Genomic DNA, 17,266 nt, shown 5'->3' on the forward strand with positions numbered 1-17,266 from the left:
GAACAATTTTAGATATTATTAAGAAGAGAAAGAGAAACTGGTTAGGACATTGGTTAAGAAGGAACTGTGTCATCAGGGACATGCTAGAGAGTATGGTGGCAAGAAAGAGAGGGAGAGGGCGAAGGAGAGTACAATTAATGGACGATATCAAAACAGAGAAATCGTATGTGAAGACGAAGAGGTTAGCGGAAGACTACAGAACATGCAAGCTTGTCCGTTGGGGCAAGTGACCTGCCAATACTGGCAGAATACCTATGATGATGATGATGATGATGATGATGATGATAGTAAGTATAAAAAAAGTGAGAATGACAGCTAGCTTTTCCTCGGTTAACTAGTTGGGAATGATAGCTGGGTATTTCCTGTGAGTAATAATAAACGTCGATCATTTTTTCAGCAAGATAAACTACAAGAAAAGAAGCTTTCTTTAACAACAAATAAGTTGAGAAAGGGAACTCTGGTAAATTATGATCGGAAATTCATTCTTTTCTTCTCTAGATGTATTCATGCATTGCTAAAGAGAAGCGTAGAGGCGACGGAAATCTTGAATTTATTTGTGAATCATCGTCACTATAATACGATATTGAATGCTGTATTGAAAAATGGGAGTTTTCAAAGCAGACTAAAATCAATGAAGCGAGGTGCAGAACAAAGGGAGGTTGTTTTAATAATACGTCCTTGTGATTTGCAAGTAGGCACTTCACATTTCAACCTTTGGCTCCCATGAAATGCTACGCCAGTTTTACCAGTAATGGAAACGTTCTGCTGGAGATGAACCAGAAAAAAAAATTAAACAAACAAATAAGAAGTGGAAGACGATGAAAGGAGAAAAGAATAAAGATTCGCTTTTCAGTCACAGAAGCAACGCACTTGGGTATGGTTAAACTGTTAGATTCTTTTCTTTAGGAATGTATAAATGTAATGTAGCTAAGGAAAGATGAAGAAACAATAAAAAATCTTAACATACAGACATATCACAAAAATGTATTTAATTTTTATTATTGTATTTGTATCAATTCAGTTTAGATATATATTTTTAAGCTCTTGCTTTATCACCGATCAAAATGATTTACCATACTCTAAACTAACCAAAGCGAATTCTGTCTGTTTTTTCCTTCCAGCACTATTGATGCGTGAAAATGATTGGGCAAAGTTATTCCTTGCCATCCATAAAAATTTCCTTTCGATTTTTGTATTCCACATTCTTTGTAAATTGAAGTGAAGAGCAATAGAAACATTGACCTCAAGTTTTCAATCTTTTGATGTAATGTTTTGTTTTCAAAATGTAACTAATTCTACAACACTAAAAAATAGTGCAATAAATAAATAAATATATAAGGTGTTATGTTCATCATATGGTCATCATATGTCAGTGCCCATTTCACATTTTGTTTCCAAAATAGGATGCATATCACTTAATTAATCCTTTCCTATCAATCTTTTCTGTCACTCGCATACGCTCTATATCAGAATGGTATATATATGTCAGACGTCACGAATACAATGCACGATCCATGTTTACATCAAAATACATACCGAGAAGCAGAAATAATATATACAACCTGCGTTGGTTAGAGTCTGTGGTAAATGAGGAAGCGAACCAAGCAGGCTCCGACAGTGGAATGGGCGAACGAATGCAAGAAAACAATATGTCGGACATCGTCCGATATCAGAGCACCACTGTAAAATCATTATGTTGGACGAGATTTGTAGGTTAGTTATGTTATAGGTACATTATGATTTCAAGCGCAGAGCATCAAAATAAAACATAGAAATTTGTACCTATATCTTATATTTATTTATTTATTTATTTATTTTATTTATTTATTTATTTATTTATTTATTTGCAGTTTTCTATTGTTGCTTAAGCTCAGAATAAAATTATAAGTTAGGTTCTTAGCTGCATGAGGATTATTGAAGCTAAATTAGTAGTGGCGTCTTGCTGAACTTAAAACTATATTGTGCAACAACCATCCTGAATATGTTTCTCTGAAACATGAGTCTGCGGTTGTGCTCAGTTATCAAAAAATTATTTAATAAATATATTCACTCTAGGTCATTGAATTTCTGAAATATTCTATTTCATCGAAGATAAGTATAGGCATACAAAAGTTACAGAAAATGAGGATGATGAAAATGGATGAAAAATGGATTGCAACCTTTCACTCAGACAGACAGACAAAAATATATTGTGCTAAATTAGATGAATTTAGTTTAAAGGCAATGTATATGTTTTACGTTTAATATATACTTCCAATATTCCTAATGTTATTGTAATTGACCATTCTAATAAGTTGATGCGATGCGAATAAAATGTCCGCCCCAGGTACGCCATTCTCAAAGGCAAGAAGAGAAAACAAAGACAAATCTACAGATATCTTGTTGTATAAAACTTTAAAACCCAGAAATTATTGTAAATATTTAAATTTTTGTAAAAAGTTATGTAAACACTTCAAAGTTGGCTTGAGTACAAAATACAAACTGTTTGAATTGAATGAATTAAGTCAGGGTTTTGTTTCCAAAATCCAATTCGGTTTATTAAAATAAGCTCAGAACTTATTATTCTATCAGGCATACACGTGGAACTTCCAGACAAGAAAATATGAAAGGTTTTATATAAAAAGAACCATTTACGTTTACTCAACATACACTTCAAGTCTATACTTGAGATCTAGGCTTGCTATTCGCCTACAAGATACAAAATTTATGTAAGTGAGGTTTAGTGAACTACCATACGGAACTCTCTTCTTCCCTCCTAAGAAGAGATCGAGATGTCAGAAGAGATGGTAGTCAGTGGGAAGATATCAATTGTATACGGTGGATGGGGAAGAGTCTCATTCTTCACCTCATAGAGAGCCTACACCGACATGTTTGAGATGCATTTCATGAACTTCAGCACAGTAATGATCTGCATGGAAGATATGAGAAAGATATGATGGGTCATTCTCATCACAGATCACTATACCAGCAACACTTTCTGTGAGCAGAGAGGTGGTTTAGGAAACCGACCTAGACGTTGATCACAATCCAATCACTGTCCTGGCTGTTTACGATTGTCATAGTAGATCCGTTTTTTCTTCCTCTCACCCGATTATTTCTCGCACTCGGGAGAACTGTACTCCTCCAAATGGTGCTTCTCGTTTGCCGGTGTCAACTCATGTGGCACCCATGAATTCAACTTTTTCACCCTACCGATTACAATGAACCGCTGAACGACAGTGGTACATAGTGTGTCTAACTCGTGTGCAATGGCACGAATACTTTTTCGAGGGTCAACTTCGACGATGATCGTAAGGCGCTCATCTGAACATAATATAAGTCGTTGCCCACGGAACTCATTTTGAAATCCTGTGTCACTGGAACGAAAATTGACAAACCAACAGCAAATATTGCCTTCGTTCGCCACTTCTGACCTACATACACTTTTTCTTTTTGCGGCTTACTCTGCAGGAGCCCTAGTTCGAAGTTGTAACGAAAAAAACACTCAATTTTGCGTTCCCAGTGCTGTACTTTCATATGAGACATTTCAAAAATGCAATGCCTCCTAACTGTCTGGTACCCCAGACTATTTTTGGACGTGTGCTGAGTTTGTGACCTTAGTCTATCCCTGTGTTGTATTATTGAAGCGAGTTCTCCATGAGGTATCCAAACGAATATTTCATTCGCACCAATCTAATATCTGCTTTTTTTCTACAAAAATATGGCTAAAAGACGAAAGGAGCATTGTTCACATTGCAACCAGTTTGCTTCCTATAAAAAAAAGCATACAATTCAGGCTGTAGAAATATAATACTTAATTATTATGCAATGCCAGTACTTTTATTAAAAATGTAAATTATGCAGTCAGTACGGTCTAGCATACTAGGAACGATGTTCGTAGCATAAAAATATTCTTAGGGTTTTACAAGCAATTAACTCGCAGTATATTACGACTATCTGTGAATTCCGAGAACGAGTAAGGTTTTGAAAATAATAACCGTATCAAGTTTTCATATAGTATCATTAAGCGCGAGATGGACAGTCGTGACTTTATAATTTTAAACATAAATACAGATTCATATCCTTCACTGTATGTTGCCACGTTTTCAAACCTTGCAAATTCAGTTCCCCTCAATTTAATATTTATTTATGGAATTATAGTTCGGAATGGAATTTTACCCCTTCATTCTGTAATCCAATCAAATGTTAATAATAATAATAATAATAATAATAATAATAATAATAATAATAATAATAATAATAATAATAATAATAATAATAATAATAAAGACTAGGCAGACTGTCAATTTTAGCTTTAAAGTTTAGAACGTCTGATTCTGATAAATTAGATAAAAAAAAGGGGTTTCTATTAAATCTCTATAGCACAATCTCTCTATAGTAAAAACGTCGCCACTCTAGGGCACGGCACCGAGGTCACATTTTAATGTGGAAACCACGAAGATCTGACATGAGTAACCTAATTTTTTCGGGTTTAATGCCCATCCAAAGCTAGATGAGATGTAGTTTTACAATTTAAGAGCCTGACTTACTAAAAATAATACAAAATTTATCATTTTTCTTTTTTGTTTGTTTTTTATAAGTGAAAGAAGATAATACAACGCAACTTACCATAGACAGATAACAATCATAGATAAGTTGTTCTAAATAGAAAGTAAGAATTGTCAGTGTTACCATCCATAGAAATTACACTGTTGCCAGAATAACATCTCTCCAAAATCTAAGTTAAGGTAGCAGCTAGAGGAACAACATTTAACTGCATTTGATTATGTATCATGTTGTTTTGGTATCCTGTGAATTACTTTTTAAATAATAGTTGTATCTAGTTTGTAATAAACAAGATAGTATTAATATACAGTTATTAAAATTAAATAATAATGTTATTTAATTAATTGTCAGGCTCTTATAACAGTATCTCAACTACATACACTTCTACATTAATGGAACCCGATCTTCTGCAACGAAATCGTGTGCGATATTGATTCAGCAGTAGCCGATATATTTCAGCTCTAGGTGCTGCACTCTTGAAGAGCAAACAGTAGTGGCAAATAACCCGTTTTTTAAAGCAAGTTCAGAAAATAGGCCTACATAGTAACTAGAAAATATACTTAAATAATAACATTCTGCAAAAGTTATTTCTGCTTAATTTTTTCACTTGTCTTTTTCGTGTCTTCACTACCCAAGTACGAAGTTACATTTATAAGTTCTTAAAAGTGTAAATTGGGAGAGATTGTTTTTATCTTAATTTGGAACTGTATAGTGGTTTATTATTACTTCGAACTTTATGATAATCCCTAAAACCCTCTCTTCATATATTTTTAAATATATTTTCATGTTTCATATACCTATCCATAATTCTTTTATCGTTTCCACTATAATTACATCTTATTCTGTTTAGGGTTACGTTTAATTTTAATGTGAAAATGCATAGTTTGAGAATTGTGAATCAGGAATTTTAAGATGAGGATAATATTATATATGTTGGTTGGGTTCGAGTTTAGTGTCCCTTTCTAAACCGAGGCTATATGAAACATGTACCTACGGCTTAACGTAGGATCCAAATCACATGAACTCCCAATGGGAATGGAGCCCAGGTCTTCCGTGTCAAACGCTCGTGCTCGAATCACATATTTACGAGACAGACTCATATCAAGACGGGAAGCAACCACTTGTTTAAGAAGCATATATTCATTAATTTATGTTTTTTATGAAAAGTTAAAATTTAAGGTCTTATTATATATTTTTTTCATCATCAGCTAGTTAATTTTATTCAATATATATAATTTGATACGAAAAGCTCTGTTGGGTGCGAACATCGTTGGACAGTTTAGTTGCTAAGTGTGTAATTTCGCTTTATGTTTAGAACTAAGCTATTCTAAATTTTCCTACTAATTTCACTCTTCTACATTTCATCCAATTATATTCTTAGCAGATAGAATAACACAGTGGTCCAGGATTGTCGAAAAGATTAGACTAGTATTAACGCAGAAGACAGTGAAGAGTCCAACTTCTGCACCTTACCGATTGATCGGAACCGCTGACTAACAGTGGTATGGATCAAGTTTGCAATTAATCCGTGAATAAATTAACAATTAAAATAATCAATTAAAACTTTTGTTAATTTTTCGTTTAAGCAATTAAACTTTGCAGGAGTTAATTTTAATTGATATCGTTAAAAAACTCGTAACGATTAAAAATCCGTTATTTTCTTTAAAACAATGTGAAATGTATATATATATATATATATATATATATATATATATATATATATATATATATATATATATATATATATATATATATATATATATATATATATATCCTAAATCCATACAACTAACAGAAACATAAAAAATATATTAAAAATACATAATTTTCATTATTTTTATCAATTTTATGACTTTTTAAATTTTATTCTTATTAATTATCACTTCTGTTTAAAAACTGAAACTTTTCATAATAGTATATTAATGTTTCCATGCCCTTAATTCTATATATTGACTTTTCCAACTCAAGACAAATTCTCCTTGCATAATAGTGCATAATATTTAATTTTAATTTTCATTGATTAATTTTTAATTTAATTTTAACTGTTTCTTTTTACAATAGTTTTTAATTTAATCAATTAATATTTCTATACTATAATTTTTAATTTTAATTCGTTAAATTTTTCATTAATTCACGAACATTCTTCCGAGGGTCCGCTTCCATGGTATTCGTGAGGAGCTCATTGGAACATGATGCTGGTCGGTGCCCCCGGGGCTCATTTTCCAAAACTGTGTCAACGAAATGAAAAACCAACCGCGGATCGTTCGTTAATTCGCCTTTCCTGGCTCAAATACACTGTTAACGTTTCTTGAGACTTGCTGTGCAGAATGTTCTAGTTTGAAGTCATAAAGAAAAGTCACTAGCAATTTCGTGTTCTCTATGGTGCACTTATATGGAGCCTATTTAACGACGCATTGCCTCCTGACTGTCGGGTATTCCAACCTTTTTGCAGGATGTGTACTGAGTTTGTGACATTAGACGCGTGACATACCCCGGTCTATCCCGGTTTGTGTTGTGTTGCTCAGGTGAGTTCATCCTCATATGTCACTGCAGACATTGCATTTGCGACAACTTAACATTTTATAACTTTTCGCCAATTCATTTTATAGTAATTTGAATTACTATTATTAATCATAAACTGAATCGACATTAAATTAAATAGTCTCAAGATATTCCAACTTTATATATCTTGTTCAAATCATGATATGACAGTGCCATCATCATGAAATCATTACTCAACCGTTTATTTAATCGTCCGCTCAAAAAGAGGAAAATAAAAAAAGAAATAAACCAGAAGCTACGGAGAACAAAAATTCAAAAACTACATAAGAAAGGGTTATTTTAATATAACTTCTCACCTTTGATTATTTCTGATTTTCACCCTCTCACTTCATCAATAACACATATCCAACCCTTATACATAATTTTTATTTCAAATTTCCCAATTTTTAGTTATTTTTAATATATTTTGGGTATTTAAATATTTTATTATTATTCACTATTATTTTTTGACAGCATATGAGTTCTTTCTTCCTAGCAATGTTACTATGAAATTCTTACATATTACCCAAAATATATCAAAATACGCAATATCACAAAAATTCAATAGCCTAGTAATAGAATAATTGTCTGCAGAAAACAGAAGGAAAAATATAACTTCGACTACATAAAAACGGGGATAAAAATAAATTGGAAGTATGAAAATCGTTACAAAAATTTAGTTGTGCTCTCCACATTTTTCATTTATGTATTCTACACACGTACATCTGATTCTACATTTGACACTAGACTTCCGTTGGTGTTTGAAAATTCACTTCCACTTCCTCGCAGGTATGACAAAGAAACATTTTTGTTTTAAAAAGATTTAATTCAGTAATTCAAAAAGTTCTGTTACTGGAGGATAACTTCTTTTTCTGCGAAGCATTCGCAACGTAGTGAACACCTAGGTGATCTGCAAGAATGTATCTTGCGTTGAAAGATGGGTATTCAACAAAGTAAAAGCAAATCGAAATGTGGTGATTTGAAAACGAAAAGTGATCTAGCAAATGCATATACAACATTGCATGATACACAAGTAGGCAAATATTGCAGCACACATTATTGAAGTGTATTAGACAGCAATGGCTGTAATGACATATCAAAGAGTGGTTTCGAGAATTTAGAGGTGTCGATTTCTCGTTACAGAATTCTTTAAGTCTTGAAATAACATTTTAAAAAAATCATTTCATCAAAGATTATGTTTACTGTACGAATCTGTGTAAGAAAATTGAGGATTGGGTATCTATACTTGCTAACAGAAAAATAATCCTTTTACTTCATTATAATACTAGGTTGAGTAGGTCAGCAAACCATACAATAAAAATCACGAACTTGGTTGGGGATCTTCTATCAGAACTTGTAGCAATATTGAAGAAAGGAAAGTTTTGTACTGAACATTGAAATCATCATATAGATAGAGAGAGAGATATGGAAATATTGTGTGGAGCGATGATTGTTCGTCACTATTGTGCTGTCACCTGTGTTATTTACGTGATCTGTAACTACCTGTTACGCCTTGCATTTTAATTCAGGTAATAGTTATAGAAGTATATATTCTCGTAAAATGAAATAGAACATTCTATAACGTGGCGTTTTGTAGTGTGCCGAGAAGACTGTGTAAATTTGAAGTATTCTGATTTGTATTTAAGGACCTAAGGAACAAATTTATAAAGTGTTTATATTCGTAAGTAGAAAAAATTATTTCTTAATTTAGTATTATCCCAGTTTTGGCTTTGGTACATAATATTCGACATTCCTAGCTAGGTGTGCTTCATGGATCTTTAATGTTTCCAAATTTGATATATTCTTTGGATTGTCTTAACCTAATTAGTATAAATAATCAATATAAATTTAAACCTTAAAATCATAGTACAACCATAAGCTGACATCTGAAATTGCTTATTGTGAAAACATTGCTCAACATTCGGAATCTATATTTAAAGAGAAGTTGGATTAAAATTTTTGTTTGTTTCTATTTAGTTTTTAAAATGAATTGTTGTTCTCTTTTGAAATGGATTCCTATAATTTAAAATATTGAAATATCCTTATGTACCAAGCTGCGTCTCCGAAACAGTTCGGGAGTTGCAGTATACCGTTGTTTAACGAAATTTCTGCACCACCTTACATAAAAGACATGCCGACGTAACAACTTTTGATTAATCTGTTACCTCAATCCTTACAAGAAATTCAAGATTTTAGAAATACAACATTACAGACTATGAAACAATTTCAACCAGTATCTGGACCCCAATCAACCCTCATTTTACCAAGTGTTATCGAAAACCTTAGTTTTGTACGTAATAGACAGTAACTGTAATTATTTATGACTAGTTGCATGTGACTTCAAAGTTCACATCTAATAACGACAGAAATTCTGGAAAAGTCTTAAAAGTAATAGTATTTAATAGTGTTTTGTACGTGCTTCATATTTTCCAAAATTGTCAAATTATTCACAAACTAAACTATGTTATTTTCAGTATTGCGAACAGCTCCAAGGCAAAAAAACGCACTACTTTGTAGAAACCAATGTACAATCATTTACAAGAGAAGAGAAAGAATAGTATTATAACATATACCGAAATATAATATGATCGTCAACTAGCAAGCCAAGGCTTTTGTCAAAAGGTTAAACTATTCAAATTTCCAAGGTTCAAGCTAATTATTTTTTAAATAAATTAGATTAAAATTAAAATAATAATTTTCTTAATATATCTTTTTCCGAAGAGTGTAAATTAAAGCTGCATTTAATTTTCATTTAAAAGATCAATCTTTCATCCAGCAGGCAGAAATTCAAGATCACCGTGTCGTCATATTAGCAATTAAAAAATTGGTTAAAATATAATTAAGATACATAATAACAATGAACTCAAGATTGGCAGATAGATTCCTTGTCATAAAAGGTAAAACAGTATAGTCTATGTGACGGACGGTCTCTTACTAGTTTTTTTCTAACGTGTTTTCAATTTACATTATTATGGCATTTTCTCTTCTTAGTACTTAGTACATCTAATGTTGGTCTATTCCCTACACCATAATTCAGCCTATATTTTAAATATAATTTAGCTACAATATTTGTTATTCAATACCATACGAGTAATTATCGATGAATTTCCTTTTTTCCACTAGAGTTTGGAATTCCCAATAACTTAACCAAAATCCGCAGTCATGTGAATAATTATTTTTCATTTAGTAACAAAGTAGCCTTATAAAATATTTCTGTACCGCTTTAAATTTGTTTATTCAACGAACCATTCCAGACAAGAGAACCAAATCCTAGTTTTCATATAACCAGTGCCTTACATAAGATAAACCATTTATAGAATCAGGCCATTGATTGAATATAAAACCTTTTGTTTTCTCATTGATTTAACTATATCATTTGGTATACGGACAAAATCTCGCGGCCGAAACATCGCCGCCCGAAATCTCGCCGGCCAAAACCTCGCGGGACAAAATCTCGCCGGGCCAAAACCTCGCGTGTCCAAAACCTCGCCGCCCAAAACCTCGCGGGACAAAATCTCGCCGGGCCAAAACCTCGCGTGGTCAAAACCTCGCCGCCCAAAACCTCGCGGGCCAAAATCTCGCCGGGCCAAAACCTCGCGTGGCCAAAATCTCGCCGCCCAAAACCTCGCGTGGCCAAAACCTCGCCGCCCAAAACCTCGCGGGACAAAATCTCGCCGGGCCAAAACCTCGCCGGACAAAATCTCGCCGTGCCAAAATAATAATATACAATAATAATAATAATAATAATAACAATAATAATAATAATAATAATATACAAAACATCGTGTGCGTGGGCTTTCTCGGGTTATTCCCGTTTCCTCCCACTTTCTTTATTCGATCATTTCCTTCATCCTGGTCATCTACGTCTCCTTTAACCTATAGAACATAATCAAGGGACGTCGTAAAAACTCATATATTGTTTCATATTTTCATAAATATTATTAGATTTTTGTTAAAATTTTAAGTTTTTGGATGTTCCAAAGTTCACGAAACTAACCTCGTTAGTTGTCATTACCTTCCTTATGCAGACTTTCTTTCCCTATAACCAGTTTAAAAACATCCTGTCGCCCTACTTTCACATTGAAATCCTCTAATACAGAAATAGAATTTTCATATGGTATCGCGGGACTTGGTCAAATACCCGTGATACTTCTTCTGAAACAGCGTCTTTTATACCGTCATCCTTATCATCTGTTGGAACATTTACATTTTGGTCAGGCGAGATTTTGGGTATGGCGATATTTTGGGGCGCGAGGTTTTGGCCCGGCGAGGTTTTGGGTGGCGAGGTTTTGGCCAGGCGAGGTTTTGGCCCCGCGAGATTTTGGCCCGCGACGTTTTGGGAGGCGAGGTTTTGGCCAGGCGGGGTTTTGGCCCGGCGAGATTTTGTCCCGCGAGGTTTTGGGCGGCGAGGTTTTGGCCAGGCGAGGTTTCGGCCTGGCGAGATTTTGGGCCGCGAGGTTTTGGGAGTCGAGGTTTTGGCCAGGCGAGGTTTTGGTCCGCGAGGTTGTCGCCGCGAGGTTCTGGCCGCGAGGTTTTGTACCCAAACCTATCATTTATATGACTACCGAATTTCAATTATCTGTCATATATAATACATAGATCTTTATTATTTTTATATATTATTACTTTAATTTTATGTTCGTTCTCATAATATTAAGTTTTATTACTGAATGCCATATATATTTAGCTTCTTCAGAGTTGATCTTTAATAAATTATTTTCGCATCATTAATTTACTGCATCTAGATCTTCCAGCAGTAGATAATTACCATACTCTTTACTAACTGTTCTAAAAAGCTTTATGCCATGTGCGTACAATATCATTTTTGAGAATTTATTTTTCCAGATAAATCATTGATAAGTAGGAAAAAAATGAAGCGGCCCAAGATGAGAGCCTTAAGGTATTCCCTTCCCTATTTGATCTTTGCTAAAAGTTGTTGCCATTTTTTTAACTTTAAAAGCTCAATTTCGTAAGTAGCTTTCAAATCATCTAATATATAATGGGAATATTCAATACTTGATAACTTATTAAGAAGTAATTTGTGATCAATGGAGTCAAAGACCTTTGTCATACCGATGTATATACTATCTATTTGTAAATTACTTTCTAATGCAAAGGATGTAAAATCAATAAAACGAACAAGATTGGTTACTATTGATCTGTCTTTGTAGCAACCATGGTGTATATAAGCTAAATTCTTTACAAAATATAAATGTTTGTGTATAATTAGTTGAAATACATTTACTAAACTTATAGAATATAATTTTTGATATTATCCCGAGCATCAGATTTGTACATCGGCACAATATATATTTCTTTCCATTTTGAAGAAAATGCTCCAGATTCTTAACGATATGTTACATACGATAAATAAATTTATTGCAACTTCTGTGCTACAGGCTTACGTCGGGCGCCGCGTCGTTTACTGATTTCCAACACTTTCCCTTTCTTCTTGCTCGTTCGGCGCCCTCTTGCTATCAGCGCCCGGAGCAACCGCCCTGCCCCCCCCCCTCGCTATCTACGGCTCTGATGAAAACATGAATGTAGATTTTATAACCAACCTGAACCACAGAACATGTAGTGTTTGAATGTACATAAACTTAGAATTTAAGAGCAAATGTAATTTCTTTATTAGAAGGGAGGAATATTAATGAAATACGGAGAATAGGAGATTTATACAAAGAACGTGAGGAATTATGTGAGAAAATCTCCATTATCACAAGGAACAATTTAAAAATGCAGAACACATTTGCAACAAGTAATCCTAACAGGGAAGAAAAATTTTACTTATTGATTCAGATTATTGCGAGTACATAGTGTGTGTTACAAAATGAATAAAGTGTTTATTAGTGAAAAAAGTGCAGTACACTGCAGTGTTATAAGCAAGTTGATGGAGAAGGATCACAGGTTTATCTCCAGGATCAATAATTTCACCAGGAGACCAGGAACTGAAATCAGAGATAACCAGGAGATCGATTCCTCAAGGAATGTGAAGATACTGTCAAATCAAATATAGTTTTAATTCATGTGTGGTATTGTAGAAGGATATGTATTTTATACGTAAATGTATTGTATACGTAAATAAGAAGATAGGTAATAAATGAAGAATAAAATCAAAGGTAAAAAATGAAAACGAGAAAAAGAAGTAAATGTAGTTGGTAAAGATTCGAAGGACATATGAATGTATCGTATTGTTCTATATGTTAATAATATAATAAAAGATAACAAATCACGGTCTGGTACAAATAATTAGGAGCCAGACTAATAAGAAAAGGCTCCACCTCCACTCCTGAAAAAATTAATGAAAAGAGAAATGAAAATAATTAACGATATATATATATATATATATATATATATATATATATATATATATATATATATATATATATATATATATATATATATAACAGATAGGTGCTGAACGACCGGAAGTAACACGCCGAAAAGCGCAACTACAGGAGATAGTGGAGGCTTATTAATAAAAAATAGAAGAAAAAATTACATGCTAGTATTAATCGTTTGCCAAAAAATGGCTTGTCACATAATCTACATGTATCTTCAGACGACGCCATCTTCAATAATATAATAAAAATAACACAATATAACCCCGATTTGACGTTCCAGCATTTAACGAAAGAGTAGTTTGTTCCTGTAAAGTAATGCTATATACACAATACACAATACCCGTATTTAAGAAAAATTACATTAGTAAACTTTCCGCATTGAAAAAAATAATAATGCATAAGAAACTCATTAGTAATTAGAAAGTTTTGATATACATTGCTCACGCGTCGCCATATACCTAATATTGACTAGAATTGATGTCACTTGTATATGGATATTTCAATAAATATCAACAAAAACTAGTGTCCATATTTCCATACCGACTGTCATAGAATTGATATTATGACCTCTTGAGATCAAAAGTTTTAATGTTGGCAATTCTTTTTCTTCAGGTTCTTGTTAGTTTTTAACTTTGATACGAGATATTTTTTACAACCCGGGATGTACTTGAACCTGAACTCACAAAGTGGGGGTGATGTATATATTTCCTGAAAGCTTGGGTCAAGGTAAGATTAAAACCGGTTACCAAAATTGGGGAGGTCTCATGCATTCCGCTTTGGGGGCTGCACTTTACTCATTGTTATTAAAATCTTTAAGCGTGTCCATAAAGTCCGTTCCAACCCCGAAAAATCTGAAACGGCGAGACAAATATGAAAACAGAAAAACGTGTCTTTCATCATTTCAAAAGTACAACGTATCAAAGTAAAATTAATTGTCCCCCGCAGGGTCCAACTCAAAATTTTTAAATGGAAAGGGGAGTCAACTTGCATATCGTATGAAAGTTTGTGTTAAATGAAAGAAAATAAATCAAGTCTCGACGCTCTAAGATAAGCTCGTGCAAAATAGCAGTGGATCAAAATATCAACACAATCTTCATTGCAAAGTCTATGGCCACTCGTATGAATCTGAAACTGTGGGATAGGTGTAAAAACAAAAACACAAATACGTCAATACTTCAAAAGTAAAATGATTCAAAGTAAAAAAAATGATGTAGGGTCCCTCGCAGGGTCCCAGACGGGGTCCAACTCAAAATGTTGAAATTGGAAAGGGTTTCAAGTTGAGCTTTCACATGATGTGCTTATTTGCCCCCCTTGGAATTTTAAAATTTTGAGTTGGACCCCGTCTGGGACCCTGGAACATTTTTTTTAACTTTGAATCATTGTGCTTTTGAAATAATGACATATCCGTGTTTTTATTTTTACACCTATCCCACCGTTTCAAATTCATACGATTGGCTATAGACTTTGCAATGAAGATAGTGTTGATATTTTGATTTACCGCTATTTTGCACAGGTTTATCGTAGAGAGTATAGACTTGATTTATCTTCTTTCATTTAACACCAACTTTCATACGATATGCAAGTTAACTCCCCTTTCCATTTAAAATTTTGAGTTGGACCCCGCATGGGACCTTGCGGGAGACCCTAGGACAATTTATTTTACTTTGATACGTTGTACTTTTGAAATGATGAAAGACACGTTTTTCTGTTTTCGTATCTGTCTCACTGTTTCAGATTTTTCGGGGTTGCAACAGACTTTATAGACACGCTTAAAGATTTTAATAACAATGAGTAAAGTGCTGCCCCCAAGCGGAATGCATGAGACTTCCCTAATTTTGGTAACCGGTTTTAATCTTACCTTGACCCAAGCTTTCAGGAAATATATACATCACCCCCTTTTTGTGGGTTCAGGTTCAAGTACATCTCTAGTAAGATAGAAATACTGATAATGTACATATTTTTAAAAACAGTACGTTAGATTCAATGGTTTGTCATTTAATAACCTGGTTGAAGCAAAATATTTTTGCTGCTTATTTAAGGACTTTAATTTTAAAATCTTTTTAAATGAACAATCCTTTAAAGTGCAAATCAAACTCATTCAGATCTGCTGTTTTAGAAACGTACAGTGTGTTAAAATATTAAATCTCACATTATACATTTAGTGAAACTCGAAAGAAAAAAATCCGTGAACAATACGTTAAGGAATTACATTTCGTTAAACAGGCATTATAATGCGATAAAATAAATACGAAAAAGTGGTAGGATGCGCATTAAGGATACTTAATATTTATAATTTAACAAATATATCTATTAACATGTATTTAAAATTCTGATTAATGCACCTTGGTGTCGAGATTAGCTTTCGTTTTCCGAAAATTAATACATTATTTGAAAATTAAAGTACATTTCTAGTTTTATGTTCCTTGGTTATGTCCTTTAGCCTAGAGGAAACGGATGAATGTTTATGATTGGAAAATTATTGTTGCAATGATAATTTGGAAAGAAACACGAGAACTCCAAGCAATCCAACAGACACAATGTTGTCCATCGCAAACTTGCGTGACCGTCAAACCAGGCACTTCTCGTATATATCTTAAATATATAAGGTTGATAGGCAAACATAAGATTCATAACGAAAAGCAAACTCATACATACAAACATGTAGGTAGACAGTTATGGGTTATCTATTGAAAAACAAAAATTAATAAATATCCATATAAGCTTGCCTGTACCAGTCAGATCAGATAAGAAGAAACAAAAAAAAAATGTATTTCAATCCCTATGTATAAAGATTCATTTGATTACCCTGCGAACTTGGATATAGTTATGAACTTAATTTTCAGGGTGATAAATCTATTTCAAACTGGCCTTAGCATCTAGCTCGATACCGGTAACAAGGAGTAAATCCCCAACAGGATTTCCATCTGTTACAATCATATGTAGGGAGACTAGAGTCATCCGCTAGCTTTCATGACTATCCATCATTTTCATTGTCTACAAATAATTCACCATATTACAAAACAATTATTTATAAAATAAACTCAGTGATATAGGCAACTGGGACTAGGTCTGCACTCGCAGATAAAAACCCCATTTGAAGGTAAGAAAGAAATGTGTATTGCTAATGATGTACTTGAAGCTTTCCAATAAGGTAATGTCGAGAGGTAGTGTTTATCAAGAAATGGAACTACTTAAATAAAAATTGTTGTCAAAAATTATCAAAATTTCCATGGATTATCAAACGATTTTTTCTGTTCTCAATGTATATTACTACTAAATTCTAATCTGGATATATTTTCTTGCATTTTTACATATAAATCTGTATAAGACTAGATCCCACACAATTCACCAATGAATTGGTACTACTGAATAACAATCAATTCTATTAAAACTATACTTCGTTATTTTAATTGTATAATACCAGTAGGAAAAGGTGTAATTTACGCGGTACACAGAAAGTAACAAGTAGCTTAATAAACTGTTAATACAGTGTCCATTATGATAAAAATTATTATGAAAGTAGCTGCCTATATAAATCCGAATTTGAAAAAGCAAAAGGGTAGTTTACTTTTCACAACAAAAGTTTAATTGTTTTAGATAAAGAAACTGTTATAATTTTAAAATAATTAAAATTATTCGTATCATATTGCTTAACTATTTATAGCCAAAATGTTACGAATATAACTCCAGGCTAAGTCAATCAAAATTTTATCCAAAATGTAAAACGAAAATCACTAAAGTGTAATGGGATACCAACTAAAGTGATACTAACTACAAATAATTAATTGGCATTACTTCTTTTCTTGATGTTTCACAATGATAACCTCAACCGTTAG

The 17,266-nt window shown here is 33.0% G+C and overlaps 1 protein-coding gene across 1 annotated transcript in view; it reads right to left on the reverse strand.

Annotated features, from left to right (window-relative positions):
* Positions 1 to 17,266, reverse strand: part of cyr (cypher) — a 172,202-nt gene that overhangs the window by 6,752 nt on the left and 148,184 nt on the right. The window lies entirely within an intron of this gene.

Source organism: Thermobia domestica, chromosome 13, assembly GCF_964235325.1.
Source record: "Thermobia domestica chromosome 13, izTheDome1.hap1.1, whole genome shotgun sequence".
Taxonomy (NCBI): domain Eukaryota; kingdom Metazoa; phylum Arthropoda; class Insecta; order Zygentoma; family Lepismatidae; genus Thermobia; species Thermobia domestica.